Source organism: Myiozetetes cayanensis, unplaced genomic scaffold, assembly GCF_022539395.1.
Source record: "Myiozetetes cayanensis isolate MyiCay16 unplaced genomic scaffold, myiCay2020 scf2-11, whole genome shotgun sequence".
Classification (NCBI taxonomy): Eukaryota; Metazoa; Chordata; class Aves; order Passeriformes; family Tyrannidae; genus Myiozetetes; species Myiozetetes cayanensis.
Genome location: NW_026087411.1, coordinates 52,961,901 through 52,977,926, shown reverse-complemented (window position 1 = coordinate 52,977,926; position 16,026 = coordinate 52,961,901). Strand labels below are relative to the sequence as shown.

The window sequence follows — 16,026 nt, the reverse complement described above, 5'->3', positions numbered from 1 at the left end:
ACAGATACTCCTTAACAGGCAACTTTTCAAATGGGGAGACAGAGTGGGAGAAAAGACCTCACTGATGTAAGGCCGAAGAGGTTTCCTGACTCCCAGGTAAACGTAGGCTGTGTTCTCTCACCATGTGGTGTTTTAACATCCTTATCAGTAGCTGAATTGTAGTAGCAGTGATGATTTCCATTCTGAATAAGAAATAGGAAACACTTTTTCTATCTTTATAGTTTTTGCCCAATGTTTTGGGGCACATTTTTGGGTGCTCTGGCAAATACTCATCATAATTTGCCTCCAACTGAATTAAACATTTATTTACTCCACTGTGAGATCTGGTCATTTTAAGATCTTTTTTTTTCTTTAGAGGAATGATGGTGCATAGGTACCAGGACCAAGTTTGGCATTGACAGATATGCAGGTAGTATCAATGAGTTTTTATAATGTCCTTTCTTCTGCACCGTCAGGAGACACCAAAAAGGTGTGCCAGCTCTGAATTAGTGGATGAAATTTGATTTTTGTCTAAGTGTTCAGCCATGTGTATATATATATACATGTCCAGAGAAGAGCAACCAGGCTGGTGAGGGGACTTGAGCACAAGTCCTATGAGGAGAGGCTGAGGGAGCTGGGGTTGTTTAGTCTAGAGAAGAGAAGGCTTAGAGGTGACCTCATCACTCTCTTCAACTACCTGAAGGGAAGTTATAGCCAGGTGGGGGTTGGTCTCTTCTCCCAGGCAACCAACAACAGGACAAGGGGACATGGGCTCAAGTTCTGCCAGGGGAAGTTTAGGTTAGATGTTAGGAAGAAATTCTTTACAGAGAGAGTGATCAGGCATTGGAACGGCCTGCCCAGAGAGGTGGTGGATTCACCATCCCTGGAAGTTTTTGAAAAGAGATTGGACATGGCCCTTAGTGCCATGATATAGTAATTAGAGTTGGATCAGGGGTTGGACTTGATGATCTTGGAGGTCTTTTCCAACCCAATCTATTCTATGATTCTATGATTCTATGATATATATGACTATCTTAGTCAATCCTTATTTCAGTGATCTTTGAAGAAAACTGGTGGAAAGGCAGTGTTAGACAACATGACAACTTGAGGATAACCATTGTATAATAATCTGAGAACTTATTCTCCTGTTGGATATAATTCATTTATTTTAAAATTATGGTGACAACAATAATAAATAATTTTCTGTAAAATAAAGTGCAGTAGAATATGGAATATAATATGTGCCATTGTGTCTTATTATCCTGCAAACACATGGAAGACAATGGAAGGTCAAGTATCTAAATTAGCTCTTCTAGGTTTGTGCTCATGGAAGGTACCAGATTAATAGCCTAGGAGAATGAAGGGCTTCTTTTGTTGTCAGAACAGGTACAGTCACGGGTTCTTTCCCACACCTTACCTTACTCGTCACTGCCTCAAACCATTTTTGGGATAGACCACAATTACACTCAGAACCTGCATAGACTTGTATTCTTAAATTTATTTGTAGAGTTAAGTCATTAGTACTAAGAGTCTGTGGAGACCTGAGAGGCTGCAGAGGCTGAGCTATCTGCTGAGAATGCTAAGAAAGTTGTGAATTATTCAATTTTTATGTGGACACTTGTGAAATATCACTGGAACTTTTCATATAAGCCAACTTTCAGCAGATTACCTGCTTCCGTCCTGGCCTAGATTTGATCTATGAATGAATGGCTCTCAAGCCCTTAAAAATGCCCTGGGCAATCCTGTTTTATTATCTCCACCATTGTTTTTCCATTCAGATACCACAGGGATGAACACAATCAGTGGAGAAAATGAAAATCAAATTGCCTACCAAGAGCTGACCATATGGGGCAGCTGGTTGCTGCTTCCCAGCCCCCTGCCTGATGTCTCTTCCCCGCCTCTGATGATGTGATACTGAGTGCTAGTCAGCCTCCGTCACCCCTTCCAAATCTGTTTTTATGCTGCAGACAAGCAAATTTTCTCAGTTTTTACATTTTCTGAGAATATATCCTCTTTTCTCTCCAGTTTCCTTGGGCCTCTGCAGGCTAAAACTCTTTGTTTGGTGTGCCCCCCCTCTACTCCCCTCCGCCTACTTCTGCTCCCTTGAATATGAACGCTGGGCCTAGAAATAAGGAGAGGAGGCCAAGAGGAAAATGTGTCTCACTGAGACTTGCCAGATATCCAAGTTTCATGTGGAGAGACAGAGTTTCAGCTCATGTGTCTGGCTCGAACGGCAGCGTAGACCATGAAACATCCTGTTGCCTGTCTTGTGCTGGGCAGACAGCACAGCTCTTCATGCTGACACCTGGAGGACCTGGAAGGGCTGGAGGAGTGAGAGTTATTGCCGTGTTGAGCTGAGGTAGATCTGGTGGATTATTTGTGATTTCTGTGCCCAGGAATGCGTTTTATGCTACATCTGAAAAATGAGGGCACTGGGAGGAGGAGAGGTGTCTGAATCAAATACTATCACTTGTCAGGTTAAAGAGCACAGTGCAGGTTTCCCCCTGCCAGCTTGTCCCCTTGGAGTCTCTGGCCCTTGTTTTCTGCAGGGTTCTGCAACAGTGATGAGTGGTAAGTTGTTGTTGTTATTATTATTATTATTATTATTTGCTCATTGCTCTATGGCAGTTCACATGGCCCAGTAAAAACTGGATCCCTCTGTGCTTGGCACTGTAAACTGTGGTAATGTGTCCTGCCACCTGAGGAATTTACAGTCTGAATAGACAAGGCCCTCAAGGGCATGAGACAGAGGCATACAGGAAAGAAACCCAAGCAACTACCAAACAGAAATCCCCATGTGTTGACTTACAGACTGTCTGGTTTTTTACAGTTCCAGAAAGGATACAGTTTAAAATACCTGTGTTGCTAGATAAAAACACCCTCCTGCTCCAGGCTTATTAACAAAAATTACAGGAAAAGTGCCAAGGTGTGTCTGCCATGGTACCTTAACACATTTCACTGTGCTTCATTGTTCTAAGTCATTGTTCTCGGATCATGGAGTACACAGATTGTGTAATACCTCTGACTATTCTGGGACACCTAGTTTAGCACAGTTACTCTCAGTGGGGTGAAGGAGGAACTCTGCAGTAGCTTTAGCTTAGAGTGTTTTACTGCTTTGTGCCCTGACTTTCAGTAGTCTTTGAGAATTTGAGAATATGTATACATTCATCTGTCTGACAGTTTTAAAAATGTGAGTATTCTAAGGGTTAGTCATGTATTTTTACATGTATGTTTAAGCTGTCATTTATTTTGTACAGTGGAACTATTTTTACAGCACTTACCATACAAACACCACCTCATTCTACTGACTTTGTAGATAGAAGGAAGCTAGCAGCATGTGCTTCCATGAAAAAACAAAGTACCAAGGCTCCTGGATTCTCCTGTGCTCTGATGGAGAGGCCATAGAGAGAGAGAAGAGCAATTCCAGATTCTGTGCTGCGAGTGCTTTCCTTTCCCGCTGGCTGGCTACATCCATGCGTGTAGAGCTTTTGATTAGATCTGCTGTTTTGCCTATGGCAATCTTCACTGCAAACGGCCTTTGTCTATACATCATTTGAGCATCTATACATGATAAGATTGCCACCTTTTATTACAGTGAAAACAGGAGCTTTCTTCTCAATACGCTTTGCTCCTTCCTCAGCTCTCCAATCACCCCTAGGGGAAGTGAGAAGGACAGGAAAACTTTGAAAAACCTTTCACCTCTTCTTTCTCCTTGGAAGAGTGTGGGAACAGTTATTGTAAAAACCAAGGTAGACATTCATAAAAGGGAACTTGCCTGGGTGGTATAAAAATGGGAAACTTTAGTAAAGTAGGTACATGTAAATACACACACACGGAGACCACTGAACTGATAATCTTACTTTTTTTTTTCAGTAAAAGGAAAATTATATCTCTGTATTTCTTAGCTTACATATTACTTGCAGTCTTTTTTACTTTTTACCCTGTTACTTTTAACACCAGGGGCTTGGAGCATTACAATGCCCTTCAGCATTAAAAGCTTCCTTTTTCGCTATGAATGGATTTATACTGCAACTTGGCAAGTTCCAGTGTATTACACGAGAATGAATAAAGATGTTAACCTACAGAAAATGTGAGAAGAGAAAGGCGGTAGACATGAATAAGCAAATAAATAACTTAATCACATTTTCCTTTAAATATTCAAAATACACAGAGGATCACATCACTAAAAAGCCATGTCTGCTGAAGAAGAAGTGTTTTTTGTCTGAAAGCAGATCACACATCTGCTTGTCTCTGAGTACTTTAAATAGTCAGTGTATTCAGTCACTTTGCTTTTACTCTACAATTAGACTTTGGACTAGTACTGAAGCATATGTGATATGCATTCCTTTGAAAATATCACTATATGTAGGAACCTAGTAATAGAGCAAATCCACAAGTGCAACTGTGTGTTGGGACAGTCATAGAATCAGGGAGTGTAAACGTGGAAATTAACTCTTAGGCCAGGTTAGTTCAACTTCCTGCAAGTGCACAATTATTCACTACCATTTGCTGTTGAGTGCTTTACCCTCTCAAGTTTCAAATGCTTTGCTTGATAAGATGGCATCATTCATTCTCCATCTGAAAATTACCTGCTGCACTGAGTCATGTGGTTTCTGAGAAACTCTGATACTTTGTCCAAATTTTGTTCTTTAGTTTCATTGCATTACATTTAGCTGTACCATTGCATGTTAGCATCCAAATTCCTTTCCATTTTCTCTCTTCATCCTTCGTATGTTTCTAGGCAGTGGTCATCTTGCCCCTGTGTCATGGTTTAACCAGGCAGGCAGCTTAACACCACAGAACTGTTTGCTCACTCCCCATCCCCCAGTGGGATTGGGGAGAGAACTGGAAAAAAAATAATATCATGGGTTTGGATAAAGGCAGTTTAATAAGACAGAAATGGACAGGAAGGTAATATTAGTATTAATATTAATAGAATTAGAATATACAGGTTATGCACAATGTAAGTGCTCATCACCCACTGACTGATGCCCAGCCAGTTCCCAAACAGTGGCTCCCAACCATCTTTTCCTCTAGTTTATATTCTGAGCATGACAGCATAAGGTATGGAATATCCCTCTGTCCAGTTGGGGTCAGCTGCCCTGGCTGCATCCCCTCCCAACTTCTTGTGTCCCACAGCCTACTTGTTGGCCAGGCAGCATGAGAAGCTGAAGAGTCCTTGCCCACTGCTTAGCAACAACTAAAACACCAGTGTGTTACCAGCATGATTATCCTAAACCCAAAACACAGCAGTACACCAGGTACTGGGAAGAAAATTAACTCTATCCCAGCCAAGACCAGGACAACTTGTTACCTAGATTAATAAATCAACCCCCTTCCTTGTCTAATCAGTTTTGTTGCTCTTTTCTGAAGCACTTTCCTGCACACTGGTATCCTTCTGTTATAGAAGTATCTACAAGTGGATGCAGTATTCCAGAGAAGTCTTTGCAGATGCATAGACAATAATTTTCTTCTTCTGACATTATTCCACTGCATACGCAGCCCAAAATTGCATTGGTCTTTTAAACTGATTTATCTCCTTGAGAACTCATATTCAATTTGTTGTTCACTGTCACACATAGATATCTTTCTGTGCAGATGCTTTCCAGGTTTTTCTTTCTCACAGACTATCCATGTTTCTGATTATATTCCCTCAGTGTATTAGTCTACATTTTTCCACGTTGAATCTCATTTTATTGCCTGCCTACATATCTAGCCTTGTTAGTTTCCATTTATATTATTGCTATCCTCTCTGACATTTGCAAGCCTCCTGGTTTATTGTCATTTGTGAATTTCATTATTGTGCTATTTACCTCCTTTTCCAGATCATTAATTGAGATATTAAATAAGAACATACCAAAAACACCCCTGCAGCAAACCAGCTCAATACCTCACCTCCTAGCATTACCTGCTGCTTACACTCCTTTGTCCACCTTTTCCATCCAGGTCACAGGACTCAGATTTGAGACAATTTCAATTAGATTTTTCTAAGAGACTCATTTAAGTTTTTAAGGTGTTTTATAGGTTTTAACTTATGCCCTTTTCTCCTTTTCCTTCATAGCAGAAGTGGGGACTGATGCTCCTTCGCTGTTTCCATAGATAGCAATAATGAATTAGACAGTGATATGGGGAGATGAATGGCTGCTTTTGGCTGATTAACCTGGAATTCACTATTGTCTCTAGTCTTCATATTTTTTTATTTATGCACTTTAAAGTTGTCGTCATTTTCCTTTTGTTGTATCCTGATGGGTGAAGCTTTGTTGCTTTTCTGAGGCTTCTGTTTGCAAATGACCATTGTTATTTCCGTTATTTACTCTGGTTATCTGTGAAGCACTTTGTTATATGATGATGTGCTCCTCTTTTCTCTGCAGAGTTCATCTAGCTTTGAACATCAGAAACTGTCTGTCTCCGTTAGGTAGATAAAATAAACTCTGTGAATTAGTTAATTTTTATTTTCATTATTTTTATGCTGAAAGATCACACGGTACAAAGTGTTCTTGAAACTGCCTCTAACATCATTTTCTCCTCACCTCTCCTTCAAGCAGTATGACCGAAAGCCCACTGGTGTGGGAAGATATTCATTCACTTCAGTGAGCTGGGGGTCAGGCCCTTAAGCCCTCACTCTTCTGGTGCACTGTAACACCCAGAAAAAGAGGAGGCCTTCATGATTACTTCTGAGATGGTTTCAGTGTGTACTGCATCCAATATGATCTTCTGTGGCAGCCGTGTTCTCATGTGGTGCTCCGTATTTCACTGAGGCAGCTGGCCAAACAGATGTGTGTTGCCAACAAGTGTTTTGGAGAAGCAGCTTTTTGCTGTTATTTAAGGACTGGTGTCAAAACTGTGCTGTAGTAGGAATGTTCTAAGAGCTGCATGGTTCAGTAATGCCACTGTGAATTTATCACTTAGTGATTGCCTGTAAATAATATTTAATGGTCAGACAGGTTTTGTGGAGGGGAGAGAAGTGCAAGAGGCAGGGACAAGGAGAAATGCTTTCAAAAATATTTTTCCTCTTGTTTCTTTCCCTGGATCTATTTTTTGTCTGATGAGTGATGGAGAAATTAGCCACAGAAAAAAATGCCTCACATAGAGACAAGGCACCCTAAAAACCCCAGCACCTCCTGAAGTTTCTATGAATTCCTCCTACTCTCATCCCAGGTACCTCACAGCTGCTGCTTTCCCTTCCTTTTCTGTTCTTAGCTAGCCACTCTTTCTTCTCCCTTTGCTTTTATTGTCATAGTCCTGCATTGTCCTTATACCAGAAGAAACCCCTCTACAACTGATACCGGAATTATATTTGAATTATCAGAAGAGTAAATACGAGTCCACATTTAGGGCCAAAACTTGATAGAAAAATGAATTATACTTGGAAAAAATATTCTGGAGCTAACTGTGGAGTCAGGCATATGAAAATATCTTTGAGAAGCTAATTTCTTGGCTTGGAAGAAGCAAGATTCAGTTACCCCAGTTTACTTTGGAGATGTTGAATTTTCTGAAATCAATCTCAGTCACTTTCATTAAAAAAACAGGAAAATGTGTGATTTTATCCACTGATATGAAAAGGTCCATAATGACACTGGACAATTACAGTTTTGGTTGGGTAATGTGTGCTGAAAAACACATGTGTGCTGATCTCTAGTTTTTTCTGTATGTGTAATATCCTGATATGATTTTAGAAGAATCTACTTGTTACAGTCTCCCCATCTGGAAACTAAAATAACCATAGTCTGTCTCTCTAGGACTATGAAGAGACCTAGAGCTAAGCAGGTTTTCTGACATGAAGCTATGGAAATAAATAATATTACCATTATTCTTGTTGAATGCCTTTGAACACTGTCTATCTTTCATAATTCTGTCAGTGACACCTGATTTAACAGCTGCTGAGTGTCCATTGCTTGTGTTGAGTTCAGCGGGAGCTGAGGGACTCAGCACTGATCTGTTTCACAACAAGGTCGTGGAAAGGCATCCAAAATGCTTTTTCTGCTCCACAGGCATACATTGTGCAGCCCAACTTTTTAAAAGCTAATAACTGTATGACTATGGTCCTTTAAAATGTTTGCTATAAAACATTTTGCTTTTTCATTAACCCAAAAACCTATATTTTGAGTGAGATGTGGAGTAATGTTAGAGGCCAGTGGGAGGATAGGGTGAGGTAGGAAGGGGTGAAAGTGATAGCTTGGTCAGCCTGTGTTAAATCTCTACTAATCTTCAAAGCAAGATATAACTCAGGATTTTTCTTCTGTTTCTTTGCAAGCGAAGGCCATTGTGTTTCCATCCTTGGCTGTGTCAGCAGTGATAGCCCTTTTTTGCAGCATTGATTGTTGACTTCCCCTGACACCATATCACAACCCATTAGTGCTGAAAACTGACAAGCCCAGCTGCAACAGCAAAATGGCAAGTTTAAAAGAAAATATACAAGGGACAGGCACAGAATGCTATTAGTATGAAAAAGTAGTTGTTTTTTGTCTTACCTCTGTAAAGGTCAAGAATGCAAACATTTTTTTCTTTTGCTAACAACAACTTGTGTATTTTTTTTAAAACAAAACCATTCTCTCCCTCTCTGTTTTTGTTTTTGTGGGTTTGTTTGTTTGTTTGTTTGTTTTGTTTGGTTTTTAAAATTTTTTTTTAATTCAAGCTGTAGTGTAGGTTTTACAAAAGCAACCATGTTGAGGTGAGTGAAAAACAACCATTCCTTTTTAGGAAGCTCGTAGGGAGTATTCTGCTTATACATATGTATGGACTATGAGGTTTTCTGTAAGGCAGAGACATTTCAAAGAAATTATTGGCTCAGCAGTTTCTGGGTATTGAGATCCCATCATCAAGCTTTTGTGTTGCCTGTATATGAGATTTTCTCTTTCTTTTCCTTTCTTTCTTTCTTTTCTTTTCTTTCTTTCTTTCTTTCTTTCTTTTTCTTTCTTTTTCTTTCTTTCTTTCTTTCTTTCTTTCTTTCTTTCTTTCTTTCTTTCTTTCTTTCTTTCTTTCTTTCTTTCTTTCTTTCTTTCTTTCTTTCTTTCTCTCTTTCTCTCTTTCTCTTTCTCTCTTTCTTTCTTTCTTTCTTTCTTTCTTTCTTTCTTTCTTTCTTTCTTTCTCTTCTCTCTTTCTTTCTTTCTTTCTTTCTTTCTTTCTTTCTTTCTTTCTTTCTTTCTTTCTTTCTTTCTCTCTTTCTTTCTCTCTTTCTCTCTCTATTTCTTTCTCTCTTTCTCTCTTTCTTTCTCTCTTTCTTTCTTGTTTTGTCTGGAGTTGTATGGTGGTTATCAGCACTCTGGAAGATACAGTAACAGTAATGGCAAATGTTCTTTCTGATTGTACAGGTGATTCCCCAGGGGAAGAAAGCAACAGCCTTCCTTGTCCCAATGCTGGGTACTTACAGAGATAATGGGCTTGAGCAAGGGCAGGTAACTTTTCAAAACCTTGGTGCCAAGGTCCCCATTTGATATCAGTCAGAAGGCAGAGTGAACGTTTTGCTCTGTCAAAGCCCAAGGAACACTGCAACCCAACAAGTGCAGCCCAACCCAACCCAACTTGTTGCAAATGGTTATATAGCAGCAACAGCAAAGGGAAGCTGGTGAAACACATTAGAACTTTTTGTCTTAGGAGGCATGGCTGAGGGAGCTGGGTTTGTTTAGTCTAGAGAAGAGGAGGCTCAGGGAGGACCTCATTGCTCTCTACAACTACCTGAAAGAAGGTTGTACTCAGGTGGGGGCTGGTCTCTTCTACCATGCCTGCAGTGAGAGGAAAAGGCCTTAAATTGAGACAGGGGACATTCAGATTAGATATTGGAAGAAAATGTTTTCACTGTTAGAGTGGTCAGGCATTGGAATAGGCTGTCCAGGGAAGTGGTGGAGTCACCATCCTTGGAGGTGTTCAAGAAGCATCTGAATCTGGTGCTGGGTGATGTGGTTTAGTAGTTCAGGGGTTACAGTGACAGTCCTGTGTTGGTGGTTGGACTGGATGATCTTGAAGGTCTCTTCCAACATTGATGATGCTATAATTCTATGAAAATTTAAAAAAAACTCCAAAAGACTGAAAGTCAGATTAAGTAAAAAATGATATAAAATTTATTTTGAGCCCTGTGGAGCAGTGAGGATATAAAAAAAACTTAGCTTAACAAAGTAATGAATCTGGTTTTGAACAGGTGGGATCTTTTAGGCTTGGTTTTGCAAATTGATAGCCATGGACACAAAGGACATTCATCTCAAGTTTTCTATTCAGACAATTCTGTCATCACAAACACAAGTTCTTTCAAACTTATATCTATGGACATTTGTGTGGCAACCCCCCATTTTGCTAGGATGTTGCAAAGCAATGGTTTCTGTTCAAGGTGCTTACAGTTAAAGAACTCACAGGAAGGAAATGATACTCTCATGCCAATTTTATGGGTGGAAAGCTGAGTCTTACAAACCAAGTGACTTATCCAGGGTTACACTGTGCACATCTCCCGAAGAATGATTGCCGTGTGTTAAGGTGTGGATTTACAAGGTCCAACCTACTCTGTTAAGTTTCTTGGTGAATCTGTAAGCATCTATTAAAATGTTTTTGTATGATGTAGCTCAAAGTGAAGTGTGTGGGTAGAGAATGACCACATTAGGGCAGAGTAGCTAGAACCAAGTTAGTTGATATCCTGTTTTTCCACTGTCTTTCTCATATATTCAAGCCCTGGGTTAGTGACTGAGGATAAGCTGAGCTTTATTTTCTCTTTATTCATTGCTCCAGAACTGCTTGGCATTTGAGGCTTCCTTGTTTTTCCTTTCTCTTCTGCTTCCTTGATCAACCTAAAACTTTAGGAAGTTCTCAGACCTATTTATGAAATTTCTTTTTAATACATTGGGATTTAGGTCTAGTTTATCTTCACATGTTAGCTACAGTTTTAATTGTGGATCAGATTCCAGAGGGATACTTCCCAAAGTTTATTTTTGAGGGTTGTGTCAGGTATAAAATGTAATGCAGAATGGTCTTATATTATGTATGAACTTATAGTCATGAAAAGCTTTATCATGGCAAGCCTATGAAGTATCCAAAAATCTGAATTCCTCTTTATTTACTCCAGTTTTACACAGGAGTGACCCCACTGAAGCCAGGACAACAGTAATGATTCAGGCTTCAAGCCTCCTTGGAGTAGTCACCTCTCTCAAAGGAAAAAAAAGAATGGAACTTCAAGTAGTTAAAAAGGGAAAACAGATGAAGGCATGATTACACTGGGTTAGTACTTGCCTGCTTAATGCACCTAGCTAATCCAGTTGTCTGGGTCTGAATACAGAGCTTGCTGCTCTTTTCCTATATGGAAGAGCAACCTTTACCTCATGGCTTTGGACTCAGATGACCTAATTTCCGAGGTTTTCTGTTAATACTCAGTCACCCTTGTCAACTTTGCAAAACAAATATGGGTCTAGTGGGAGAAAAGCATGGAAGGAAGGCTTCCCATCATCAGGGTTAGGCAGAAAGGCATTTCTCTGTGTCCTTCAAGGCTCTGTACTTTCACTGAAGTTGCTCATGTCTCAGTGAGTCAGTTCAAAAACAACATTTAGTGAGATTTCATCTGTCTGGTTAACCATTAGTTTAAACTGTTGTAAAGCTACCATGGTTAACTTTGGTAAAAATAAACATCAGACAAAGCCAGACAAAATGCAGAATAAATTAATGCTTGCTTGGGAGCCAATACCTATACAAGAATATATGTCTGTGTTGTAGATGATGGTTGATTTTGAGTTGGTCTTGACTATAATTGTGGATGGCATTGAGGCCCAGTGGTGTCAGTGTTCATTCATTTACAGGTAAATATGTAAATGCAGGTGGAACTTGACTTATGTGGTGCTGGCTCACTATTTTTCTGGGCATCTCTATGAAAACCCTGCCATGCAGTTTTCCAGCTGTCTCTAGCCCTGAGCACTCCCAGTCAGCCGTACTCCACTTTGACAGGTGTCTAAAATCTCAGTTATCTGAGCTGCTCTGTTCTATGCACTCCTTTTGTGCCTCTGAGATACCGTGGGACAGAGCAATAGTGCAGACTGAATGCTCCATGCTGTTTCAGATCTTGAAAGGAAACTGGATATCATGGAAGTTGTTGCTAGAAGTGTACTGTTTCTCTTTAATCAATCCTCCCAGTGCTCAAATATACACTAAATGAGGAAACAAAGTATCTGTCCCTGTGAAAAGCATCTGGAACTTTACTGTACTTAGTTTTCCTTAAGACCATTAACGAGGGCTCTCACTTTAAAAGGTGCTTTAAAACTGACTCTGTGTATGCTTAGCAAGAATTTCCAGAATTTTCTTAGGCAGCAGACACTTTAGGTGTAAGGTAAAGCAGTATAATGTGATCATTTATTTAATTCAGTTTCAACTCTCCCTGCCTCCTTTCCACCAAATGCTGAGTGGGTATTCCTTGTCCACTAAACATGTGCTGGATTTTTTTTTCAGTGCTGTGTGGGCAGATGGTCCATGTGGAACACAGCTTGGGATATCTTCTACCTTTATGATTGGAACTACATTTGGATGGAAAAAAAGTCTTTCTGTTCTTTTAAAGAATTTCCTTCCTCCAGAAAAGACCTGCTTGTTATTAAAGCCAGTAATGGTAGCACAAGGGAGGGAAACTAGATTCCTGGAAAATCTTGTAAAGCAATTAACATGCTGAATTCTTTGGATGATAAGCATCATCTCTCTGAATGAGATGGACTCTGATTTAGGCACTGAATTAAATTAGTGTTTTTTAAAAATCATCTCAGCATACTGAGCTTTATTGGAAACCTGTCTCTTATTTTGGTGTGTGAGATTTGAGCTCCTTTGAGACTGTCTCAGAGTAACCAGAAGGACTTTTAAGACTTGGCTTCTTCAGTCCTTTCATGGTTTTCAAGAATTTTGCTATGAAAAGTCTCCCTTGGAAATGTCTTCTTTCCTACTTAGGAGCCAAATTTTTCTTAAGATCAGTGACATGCAAATCCATAGCAGAGTTTATATATGAAGGTATTTTGTCTGTGAAGGAGAAAGGAAGCTTACAGGCTTGATGGGGTGAGCAGCACCAGCTGATGTGGGAGGGAGTGAAGTCATCTCCCATTTCTGTTCCTTTTGAGAAGAGCAGCCCTTCAGGGTGCTTGTGCTCCCTCACCGAGTGTGCCGAGCTGGCAGGCAGCGACAGAATGGAGACACCTGAAGTAGCTTTCAAACAGTTATTTTGGGTGCAAGAAATAGTCTGGTTGTGGCAATGCAGAGCTCTATAAAAACCAGCTGATTTATCTGCCAACCCAGCTCCTGTGTCTTGATGATACCCTAGAATATACTCATTGCCTGTGGAGATCTAGGTTTCTTGTGTCCTTTCTTCTGTGAAGAACCAGAACTTGGCTGCTTTTGTGCAAGACAGTTACTTTTGTAGTAGTTAGCTGTGAGTTAGTTTTCTTATATCATGTTTGGGCAACTAAATAATTAGCCTGCTTTGGAAAGTGCTGAGTCTACAATGGCTCCCAGTGAAGTGAGGAGAATTACAGACTACTCAGCAATCTGGAAAACGAGACCTATTACTTATTAAATATGGAGCTAGGAACAGAATTTATGATGTTCATTTTTTGAAATTTGAAGCTGCATAAACTACAGCTTATATTAGGATTCTACACATAAAAAGTTGCTAAAGTCTATTAAAGGACTGCTAGCTCATTCGATAAATGACTGATCAGTTTCAGCAATGTCCAACAAGTTGGGTTTTTTTAAATGCTGCTTAAAATTGCCTATAATATACCCATTTATATACTTTGAATGTACCTTTGACCTCTGTTACATGAAAGTATTGTTCTTCTGTCAATTTAAAATCTCCAGAACATCATGTGTGGCCCTGATATATTTGTGGAAGGGATTCTTTAGTTGAATGGCTGCTGACTTAAGTCAGCTGGGGCTGATTTCAATGCAGCACAAGAATCTCAGTTTGGGGACCCAAATAATGTGCTACTTAGTCTTGTGGACAGCTTAACCAGACAGGGAAGGGAAGCAGGTTCCTTGAACAGTGTTCCTTTGTCCACCATCATGAAATCAAAAAGAAAATCTTTTGAAAAACACTAGGCAATAATTTCTGTGGGACTTTCCTAAACTCATCCGTCATGGAGAAAATCCAATTTTCCTTCTTCTTCTATTGTACTCCAAGAAGCCTTGAGACCAGGTAGGTCATTTTAGCTTTAAACATTAACTCAGATAAGACATTTTAAGTTAGTAGAGGCTTTTCAAAAGTTAGACTATAATCCTACACTGATACCCTAAAATAATGATGCATTCTTTTGGTTAAATGTTAATGATTTTTGAGTGAAAAGTATTTTGTTTATGATTTTGTTGAATAATGATAACTAATAGTGATTAGTTCTGACAGATTTTAGGAGGTCTAGGAGGCATGTGACTTACCACGAGAGAGTTGATTTGAGACTGTTTTACTCTGTCAGTGTTCACTTCTGTGGATATTTAGATGGTAATATAGTGTCAAGTGAAGTGTTTTGGTTACGCTGTATCCCAGTTACATCAAACTATTAAAATGTTCATTCATTAATTCATTAATTTCCTGAGTCCTTCGAAATGTCCTACAAAGATATTTTGCCAACCCTGTTTACATAAATTCCCCATTGTACTTTGCATTTTTATTAAATAAAGGTGGTGTTTGAAATAGCTTATAAATTGACAGGATACAAATTAGTGGAAAAGCAAATGTTAAAGAGTCAGTGATGTCTCTGGGCGAGCTTTGAAAAACATTTTATTTAGAACCAATTGGGTGAATGTATAATTTATTTTTCTGCTTTCACCCCTCCTACATTTGTTATAACTAGGGAAATTTGCATGAAAACTGTTTGCTTGTTTTGACTGTTTATTTTATATACATCTGCAGTTTTAATGCTTGTTCTTGTGACATCACGGTTCATTGCTGGAGAGATGACACTGATGTTGCAGAAGTGAGGTTTGTAAGACTGAATGCTTTTTGAGACTGGGAGTGACTATAAAACCTTTCATTCCCTTGGGCCACCAGTTTTTGCTAGTTGATGACTGTCATTCTTGTGTGGAGTCAAAAGCCATCATGTAATGGGCAGGACCTTTGTGTATGTGTCACAAAATGGCCACTCTCCTGAAAACTTCACTGCAGAAAACCAACTGTTCCTGATCATGGGAGAGCATGTTTTCTTGTCGTTCTTACTCAGGACACAGATTTATTTGGAGAGGAGGATTCCACTGATATTTGCCTCATGTTTTCTATATCATAACTGTTATTTGTCTAAATAGTCACCTCTGTCTCTTTCAATTGAAATCTCACACCTTTCAGGAAAATTAAACTCCTCTAGTCCAGTTTTGGCAGGGTGGGAAGCTATGGCTCCACGTCAAGGAATAAGCAGTTATGAGATTAACAATACAGGAAAAAAAAAATCTTCATTCGGTCTATAGATTTATATGAATGAGAAGTGACAGAAACAGCATAGTACAAGAAAAAAAGATCTATCTAAATATACTGTGTTTTCCAAAATGTTCCTGGAGTTGTAGGAAGTTCCTTAAAAGCACCCCATGTCTTCTCCAGCAGTAGATGGACCAGATGAGAGGCAACCTTCGTGAAACCAGCTTCCCTTAACAAATTCAGACAGTGGATCTGTTATTTTGAGTCATTGCTGGGCAGAAACTGGAAAGACAGTGACCACTCCTTTCACCTTTTTTTCCCTTCATGCTCAAAATCATTTGCCACACCTCAAATCTCCTACAGAACGTGACCTACTGGTCAAGTCGCAGTCCCTCACCTCCAGCAAGCAGGAGGTGGCTGGGCTGCTCCTTTAGCAGCCCGTGCTGGTAGCACACACACCACTGCTCACCCCACAGGGCTTCTTACAGAGCGACTTGAGTTGCTCTGGCCTCTCTCCGACAGCTCGGTTTGTCATTGCTGTCAATCTGTGGCACATACCCACACATGCACAGCAGCTGCCAGTGGCCGGGGGCGGGGGGGCCTGGGATCCTCATCTTTTTTTTCTGAGCTCAGTTCTCTTGCACACAGGCTGGCTACATTGCAGTCTTTTACCTGGAATAGGCTCTGACCTCTTTCTGTGCATC

The 16,026-nt window shown here is 39.8% G+C and overlaps 1 protein-coding gene and 1 long non-coding RNA gene across 3 annotated transcripts in view; one reads left to right on the top strand and one right to left on the bottom strand.

Moving 5' to 3' along the window:
* The window catches only part of LOC126640436 (uncharacterized), a 102,610-nt gene that overhangs the window by 1,276 nt on the left and 85,308 nt on the right, over positions 1 to 16,026 (top strand). The gene's annotated exons all lie outside the window — the stretch shown is intronic.
* The window catches only part of ZDHHC14 (zinc finger DHHC-type palmitoyltransferase 14), a 645,017-nt gene that overhangs the window by 576,920 nt on the left and 52,071 nt on the right, over positions 1 to 16,026 (bottom strand). The window lies entirely within an intron of this gene.